Below are 8,852 nucleotides of genomic sequence, written 5' to 3'. Positions count from 1 at the left end.
TGGACTGATTAAGGTCAAGTGTGAAAGTCTTTGCTTGTCTGTTTAGATTATTTTGCTTTCAGATATAATGAAAAAAATATAGTCATGTATGTGAATAAGGGTTGGGCCTTGAAAAAGGCTTTCTTTTTGCACCTGCCCAAAAGAAAGCATATATGATCTTGAACTGTGTTAACCAAAATCTGTTTAGAACAAGGAAAGTAAGGGTCTTGCTCTATTTCATCTGAGTAGGCTATACCTTTGTTCATTTTTCATTCAGCAGACATAGTAGATATAAAGACTGTCATGGCTCCTGTGGAGCTCCTGGACTAATGGGAGAGACAAAGAGGGAACCGATAATAGAATGCTTGGTAAGCTTACAGAAATACACTTTAGGTGTAATTGAACCCAAATGAATAAGGTCCCATGAGATTTTATTTGTAAAGGATCTTGAGGAATGAATAGGACATTATTAGGTGGAAGGCATTTCAGAAAGAGGAGAAGGTTATTAAAACATGGGGTTTTAGAGATCAGTAAATTTTCTTCTGTGCCTGGAAGTTTATATAGTAGGGGCTCTGTGAGAGTCCTTTTTTATTTTAAATTTTTACTTAATTTTTTTTAGGTATGCTCCATGCCCAGTGTGGAGCTTCACACAAGGCTTGAACTCATGACTCTGAGATCAAGACCTGAGCTGAGATCAAGAGTCAGATGCTTAACCGACTGAGCCACCCAGGTGCTCCTGTTCACCAAAAATTTAGAGACAGATGTAATGATCAAATCTAATGTGTACAGTGATTCATCAATATAATATGACTGTTAATATTTATCTTAGAATTTCTTAGTGGTATTACCAAAGGGCAGTGGGAATAATATATAAATCCAGATTGGAAAAAAGCTTCCTGAAAGGTAAACTTAGAGAAATTATCCATAGTTTCTACTAATATTGAAGAAGTTGTATATTTAGAATATTATACTAATATCTACTGAAATTGTTTGTATTACTTCCTCCAACTTTTTGGTTTAAAAAGCATTCATCTGCTAATCTATCTCACATTTTAGAATTTCCAAATAGCATAAATTATATTTATGCATTGTTTATAATATGAATACAAACATTATTTATTTTGATGAACTTCAGATGTTCTGACATGCATAGAGACTGATGTGATAACATTTTTGTGCCCTGTTTAGTTAAGTATATTATTTTCTCCATTTGTAGTAGAGTGGAATGGCAATTGACTGGGCTCCAATTATCCAAATTTATTTCATTTGGAGGCTGAAATGGTTATTTCCACTGAGCTGCTATTACAAGATGCAAAGGAAAAGAGATAAAAAAAATAAATTGAATGTTCATTTTGGCAGCTATTTTAATTACGAATATTGTAACTGTATATTAAAGTACAACTTTCTTCTTTCATGTTATATTATAAATAGAAAATTTTATTTCTCCTTTCCATGAAATGTATACTCTGGAAAGTCTCCAGGGCGATATTAACCATCTTGGAGTATTAATACTGAGAAAATGCTTAATAATAAAAATAATGCCTTATAAATCCTTGACTCACTAATTCTTGTTGATTTTTGGTAATCTGAAAAAAATCAACTTAAGATATTGTGTTTATATTTCTAAGTCTTAAGTCTAATTGTAAAATTTTTCATTACAAAAATTTTAGTTTTCTTTTTTCCCCTGAATGTGTTGATGAAAATAAGAAAATCATTGAAGGGAAAATTTTAAATTACAGAAAATATCACACCTATTTAAATGTTTATTATGGTTTTTACATTTCTGTTATTTGGTGAAATTCCTGTGTTATACTTGGTCACAGTAGAGTTCTGTCTTCGTCCATTTGGGCTGTTATAACAAAACACCATAGATTGTTGGCTTTTGTACAACAGTAATTTATTTCTCATAGTTCTCGAGGCTGCGAAGTCCAAGTTCAAGGCGCCAGTAGATTGGGTGTCTGATGGGGGCCTACCTCTTGGTTTACGGGTATCTGTCTTTTTGCTGTGTCCTCACATGGCAGAACAGACAAGGGGGCTCTCTGGAGTTTCTTTTATAAGGTCACTAATCTCATTCACGAGGGCTCCACCTTCATGACCTTATCACCCAGAGGCCCCATTTCCAAGTACCATTGCCTTGGACCTTAGGATTTAACATATGAATTTGGAGGGGACACAAAATTCAGTCTATAGCAAGTACCTGCTGGGTATCTGGAATTTTATTTATGTTTGAGTTTTATAGAGCTTGAGATTTTTCACTTGTTTCATTCCATACTTTTTGTATCAGATAGTTTTAATTTTTACAATCAGTATGTTTTGAACATCTAATTGTCTTGGTCTAAATTTAAAATACAAAGTTAGATTGTGTTTGTATAGACCTCTTCCATACAGTATTATATTTGATGTTCATACTAACCTTGTGAAGTATGTCTTATTTTCCCATTGTGTACATAAAAAAAATTGAAGATTTGATCATTTATTTGTACTGAAGTCACAGATTTAAAAATTTACTAAATTTTAAGTTTTGATTAGATGCTAAGACTAGAGAAACAGAGGATTTTCTTCCTAACATGATGCCTTTAGTTACTCTCCATGCCACCACCATCTGTGACCTGGACCTTGGTCATAATGTCCTAACTGTCAGTCTGTTCTGGCCCCTTTCTGATTCATTTTCTACTTGGCAACTCTAATAATAAAAACAAATAAATAAATAATCACAAATTATATCACGCCACTCTCCAGCTTGAAATCCTTTGTGTTTTTGGTAATATCCAAACTCTTTACCCACCTTTATAGTCCTCCCTGTGTGCTCTTGCCCTGGCCTAACATCTGGCCCCATCTAAGGATGCTCACTTCCTCACTCTGGCCTTCTCTCAGTTTCTGGTACCTGTCTGACATTTTCTGCCTTGAAGTCTTTGAGCTTGCCAGTCTGTCTACCTGAACTGTTCTTCCCATCATTTCAGTCCAAACTTTATGACAAAACGATGAGAAATGTGGGGTCTAGATGCAAATTGATAGTTGAAATCCCAGCTCTCCTTACAATCTGAATGACTTTGGAAAAATTAACAATGCCTATATTCTCATCTATAAAATGGGGATAAAACTGTACAATTATATTATGTAAGAATCAAATGAGATAATCCCTAAAAAGCATGTAGCAATTTCCTGGTATACTATATGTGCCAGGTAAATTTTAGCTACTAGTATTATTTTTATCACTATTACTTTTAGTACTACCACTGATGTCAGTTTCTCAGTGTAGGTTTCTGTGACCCATAGTATCTCAAGAAAGAGTACCCATTCATCTTTATTATAACACCTTTTTCATCTGCATTCTAATTCTTTCATAACTTGTAACTATTTATTTGTTGTTTACTTATTTATGTTATGCTCTTACCACTAGGATGAAAACCGGGACAAGTAGGTTGTCTCCCCAGCACTTACATTTCATAGTTTTTGAATGGGTGAATAGATGTAGTGTTACCTGAATGTCCTTGAGACTGTCAACCAAAGATATTCTTGCCTTGTGGCCCTTGCCTAAAGGGTGCTACATTTCATTTCCCACGTTTGCCCCTCTGCTTTGAACCTACTGGACATGACTTTTCTCTGTTACTTTACCTTATAGAGCTGAAGTCTTAGTTTGCCTGCTATGGGGGATTGAGATGGGTCTCTCAGAGAGTTCGTAGGTCTCTGTTCAGATAATTTAAATCCTGATGAAAAGAGAAGGGAAATGTTTAGACATGCCCACGTTTCATTTTGTCACATTAGGGATTTTGTTGTCTGCCAGGGTGGGGAAAGGAGTTCTGGTTGTAGGCAGCAGAGACAAGACACTTTACTTCTGGGGAAGAGTTCTAGGCACGGCTTCCTTTCTTGGCACAACATCCTTAATATAACACTTATGTCCACTGTATGCTGTGAATGTAGACTAAGCCCAGCACTTCCAAGGAGGCATTAGGATAGGTGCTAATTGGATTTGTCTTACACAATCAACAGTTAGCCCCTGGCCAGCTGATCTTGGGGCTACTGTTTGTATTCTGCTGAGAATCCTGTCCATGTTTTCCCCAGTGATAAATTCTGATAAATTTTCATGCTGACTTTGGTGAACAGACTTGCCTGGTCATACCTGAATACGCCTTGTTTTCAGATTTTCTTGCCGCTTATCTGCATGGGCAATTTAACAGAAACTGGTGTGATAATCTTGTTACAGCCCAGCATGACAACTGCTCACTTAGCTTCAGCCATACTAGCTTCCTCAGTGTTCCTGAAAGCACATTTCTGCCTCAGGGCCTTTATACTCAGTTCTCTGGGCTTGGAATGCTCTTCCCATAGATATCCTCATGGTTTGCTCCTTGGCTTCATTCAGGTATTTTGAAATGTATATTTTTTTACATGTTGGGCCGGTATGTAATTCTTTTAGATGTGTCACAATAATCCCAGTTGTTTATGTACATCTCTTTTCAGGTATGTAAATTGTGACACATTTGTATTGGTAATTTAGAGCTGAATGGAATAACTTTTTTTCTGTATTTTTATTTCATTTTATATACAAGAAATTTTATTCTTTAGGTGTATTTAGACTGAGTCCCATGTTTTTCTACCTGCTTGTGGAAGCCTATTCAAAAACCTTCTAGAACTAGAATGAATGAGATTTCCTTTGAAATATTAGCACATAATGTTTATGTAAAAAATTTATAGCTTTATCTAAAATGATAGCAAATTTTATGCCAAGGAAAATACATTTTATTAAAGCCATTTTTTTTTTCATATCTGCTCTTTGGAAGTTACTGTATTAATTAGGTTCTGTGTGGGTCTAATGGAGTTTATGATGGAATCCCTGCCCTTAGTTTACACACTCTTGAGGAAATAATGGTGACAATGATGATAGTAGGTAACATTTGTTGAGTACTTACTACGTGGCAGGCAGCATTTCAAGAATTTTATTAAAATGAGCATTATTAAGGCACTGTGTCTTTTCACTTTCAGAATCTCAGGATCTGGGAGTGGTAAAGGATCCTGCTCAGTATTATGAATGTGGGAGGGAGCTCTTCTCTAATATTGTGGGGGGTATTCCTACAAGATCTCCATGGAGATTAGCAAGAAGGGCAGGGCTCTGAGCTCCTGAAGGAAGAGCCCAAAAGGAGCTGAAGCTGAAAGATGAGGACGATGAGCAGCTATGGGAGGTGTGGGAACCACTGGAGCAGGAGCTGGAGGTGTTGCTGATGGCCAGACTTTCTGAGGAAGCCCACAAGATGATATGAGAAGCTCTCATGAAATAGGTGGCATCAGAAAAGCTGCTGAAGGAAGTGACGGGTAGAATTGACATGCTGCAGGCGGACGTGACAGCCTTGAAGATGCCAGTCATCACATCCACATCCAGCCTCTCCCAACCATGAGCCCCACTTGCAACTGCTGAACCCTACTAAGACTGGGCCCCACAAGGGCCAGGAACACTAGAAGCTCCCTCTGCCCAGCCGTGAGCCCCGCTGTGGGACATGCCATTGCCATGGATGAGGGGGCAGGGAAATGGGTGTGACTCTTTTTGCAGAATTCTAAGCCTGGAGGGAATTGCATATCACGGACAAGTCCTGTTTCTTCCTTGGAAGGGTGTACCCAGAGGATGTGGGCCCTTGCCTGGACTTTATAATGCGGGATTTCTTGGTGCTGTTGTGGGCCATTCTGGAGGACAACAAATGTTCACCATCTAGCCCATGGCTTTGCAGATGCTGCCACAGTAAGAGTGGACACAGTTAAGTGTGGAGGTGCCAACATATGCGCCCACACCTGCCAGTACCGCATGTGGCTCTGTCACTTTGAGAGCCACCACTACATCTCACCGTCCTCTCTAGCTCGGATCACAGTAGTGAGCAATTTTGTCACCTTCATCTGCTACATCCAGCAAGACCTGTTGCATAAGAGTATGAAGCCAGTGTTTTGGGAGATCACAAAGTTGCAAAAGGAGATGCAGCTGGCCCAGCTTAGCTTCTTTCCCTGGGAGGCCTAGGGTATTACCTGGGCCTGGAAGGGGGGCTATGGGCTGGGCAAATAGCTGCCCCAAAATGGACACATAAGAAGACAAGGTCCTAGAGCCAGTCCTGAGCCAGAAGCCAAACATCTGCCTAGGAGGGACAAATGGCCAGGACCTGAGGGCAGCACTGAGCTGGCACCACATATCTGTCCCAGGACAGATGGAGTGACAGATTTGTACGTGAGATGACCTGTCTTTCTTCCCTTTTGAGTTCTACAGTTTGAAGGAGATTTTCAAGAAAGCGCCAAATGCCAAAGGGCTCAGAGCCTTAAATGCTTGCACTGGAGTGAGCTAGTTCCCTACGTCCTGAGGCAGCTAACTCTACGAATATCTATAATAATTAAACAATACTTATTGTGCCTTCTGCCCTTTGCAGCTCCCTTGCTATTGTCTAACTCTCTACTATGTAATAGACCATCACATACTTGAAAATAGGAATATATCCCTTGTGGGGAAGTCCTGGCACTTTTGTGGCAATGTCAACCTTGATGGGGTATCCCTGAATCAGTAACGGCAGAAGCAGTGTTTACTCTTCCCCCATCGCTCCATCTTTCCAAGTCTGTGGTGAACTCCTTGAGGGCAGAGGCTCTTGCTTTATTACATGTTTTTATCCCCAGTACCTTGCACTGAGTTACATAAATGAAGGAAGAGTGAATAAACACCAGTCTGGGATTAATATATTGGGTCATCCCAAGCTTAGCTTGGATAGGACCCTAGATTTAGAGAATTCTAATACTGTATTTTGTCATCATCATTATTCTACCTCTTTACTGCTGCCCCACCACAGTTGTGCTTGTCCTGTTCTTAGAGCATTAAACATCCAGTGACATTTGTAAAGAAAGGTAAAAGCTGTTATATCTGACCTTAGCCCTATTCTCTTTGGTGGGGAGAAATGAGGAAATCATCTTATCAGCACTGTGGGCAGAAATCAGAATCCAGAATAAGACCAGGGTGAGGGGAGGGCTGGGGGACACTCCAGGGGAAATGATATGATAGCAGAGAACATCAGGGTGTTGGCCATATGCTATGGCAGGCATACCCAGTATATTTTATTCGTTATGTAATTGAAATAGAGATGACTAGGAGAATGAGAGGAGATACATTTTTGAATTCTGTCACCAATTTAAAGGTGACATATATTTATAGAATTTGTCAAGGTACCATGGGGAATGTAATAAATATTTCACATGTCCACATGTCATACTGCTTAGCGAGACCTTAGACTCCTTAGACAAGGAGACTGAGTTCATCTTTGTACTCCCAACGTTTCTTTCTGTATGAAATTGTACGTAATAGATGCTCAATAACTGGTGAATTATGTAGAATAGGGGAGTAGGTTCTAGATCTCAAAAAGTTTATAATCTCTTGGAGAAACTGAATATAATCATCTGGAAAGTTAAATAGAAATAAGAAAAAGTATATATGCTGACCAAATGGGATTTATTCCAGGTATATAATGCTGATTCAGTGCCTGAAAACCAGTCAGTGTAATCCACTTGACTTTTGTAATCCATTAACTTTAGTTAATGACAATGTATCTGTGTGCACTCATTAATCATAATAAATGTACCATAATAGTGTAAGATATCAATAATTGGGGAAACTGGGTGAAGGGTATGTGGGAACTCTCTGTATAATCTTCATAATTTTTTTGTAAATCAAAAACTGTTCTAAAATTAAAAGTTAGTTTAAAAATGCATGGTTATATGTGGTTAAGTGCAGAGTAAACTGTAGACCTACTAAGTCTCTATATAAATCCAAACAGATATAATATTGTAATGTGGTTAAGATTAATAGCTAATCTTTGGTTAATAGCTTGAGTTCCAATCCCTGCCCTGTTATTATCTGGCTAGATGACTTTACAGATTATTTAATTCTTCTGTAAAATGGGGATAACAATATTTCCCCCATAAGGGTGTTGAGGTTTAAACCAGAGAGTGACTGCAGAGTGCTCAAGACAGTGCCTAGTATATATTAGGCTGCTATGGATGGTAGAGAAATAAAGATTTTTTTTAAGATTTTATTTATTTATTAGACAGAGATAGAGACAGCCAGCAAGAGAGGGAACACAAGCAGGGGGAGTGGGAGAGGAAGAAGCAGGCTCCCAGCTGTGGAGCCTGATGTGGGGCTCGATCCCAGAACGCCGGGATCACGCCCTGAGCCAAAGGCAGACGCTTAATGACTGAGCCACCCAGGCACCCCAGAGAAATAAAGATTTCTTGGGGGTAGGTAGGACTGAAGCCAGGTCTTGAAGAATAGGTAGGATTTAGACAGGTAGGGAAAAAGGATATATATCATGAATTCTAGCTCTGACATTTAATCTGCTTTGTGACCTTTGACAAGTCTCTGAAATTCTCTGTCTATAGTTTTCCTTTTTATTAAAAAGAGGTTGTTACAGTCACAGTGCTTGGTTCATAGTTGGTGCCTAACAAATAACAGTTGCTCTTATCATAGATGTAGTTACTGTCACGGCTGTCATCATTGTCGTTGTCATTAAATCAGGGTAGGGGATGGATAGGAATTGGGCTTTCTTGGAGCTGAGGTTTCAGCAAACGGAGGGAAACAAGATTTATATTTAGGGAAGAGTCTGATTACAAATATAAATAAAAGAACTATTAGAAAAATAGAAGACTTTGTGATTACAGGGATTTAAGCTGGCTACAATGTCTGGATGTGGGGGACTTTCTACAGAATAAGTTTTACTTCACATCAATATTCTGAAACAAATTAATGAATACCAAATTATACAATGGCTCTTTTCTTACCTTGTAAACAAAGCTTCCTTCCTTCCTCCCTTCCTTCCTTCCTCCCTTCCTTCCTTCCTTCCTTCCTTCCTTCCTTCCTTCCTTCC

The 8,852-nt window shown here is 38.7% G+C and overlaps 1 protein-coding gene and 1 pseudogene across 3 annotated transcripts in view; both read left to right on the top strand.

The window, feature by feature from the left end:
- LOC103659018 overlaps positions 1 to 6,686 on the top strand; it is a 10,814-nt pseudogene extending 4,128 nt beyond the window's left edge.
- BBS9 (Bardet-Biedl syndrome 9) overlaps positions 1 to 8,852 on the top strand; it is a 415,930-nt gene that overhangs the window by 200,273 nt on the left and 206,805 nt on the right. The window lies entirely within an intron of this gene.

Source organism: Ursus maritimus, unplaced genomic scaffold (assembly GCF_017311325.1).
Source record: "Ursus maritimus isolate PB19 unplaced genomic scaffold, ASM1731132v1 scaffold_3, whole genome shotgun sequence".
Classification (NCBI taxonomy): Eukaryota; Metazoa; Chordata; class Mammalia; order Carnivora; family Ursidae; genus Ursus; species Ursus maritimus.
Note: the sequence above shows the minus strand (reverse complement) of the source record. Positions and strands in the feature narration are given on the sequence as shown.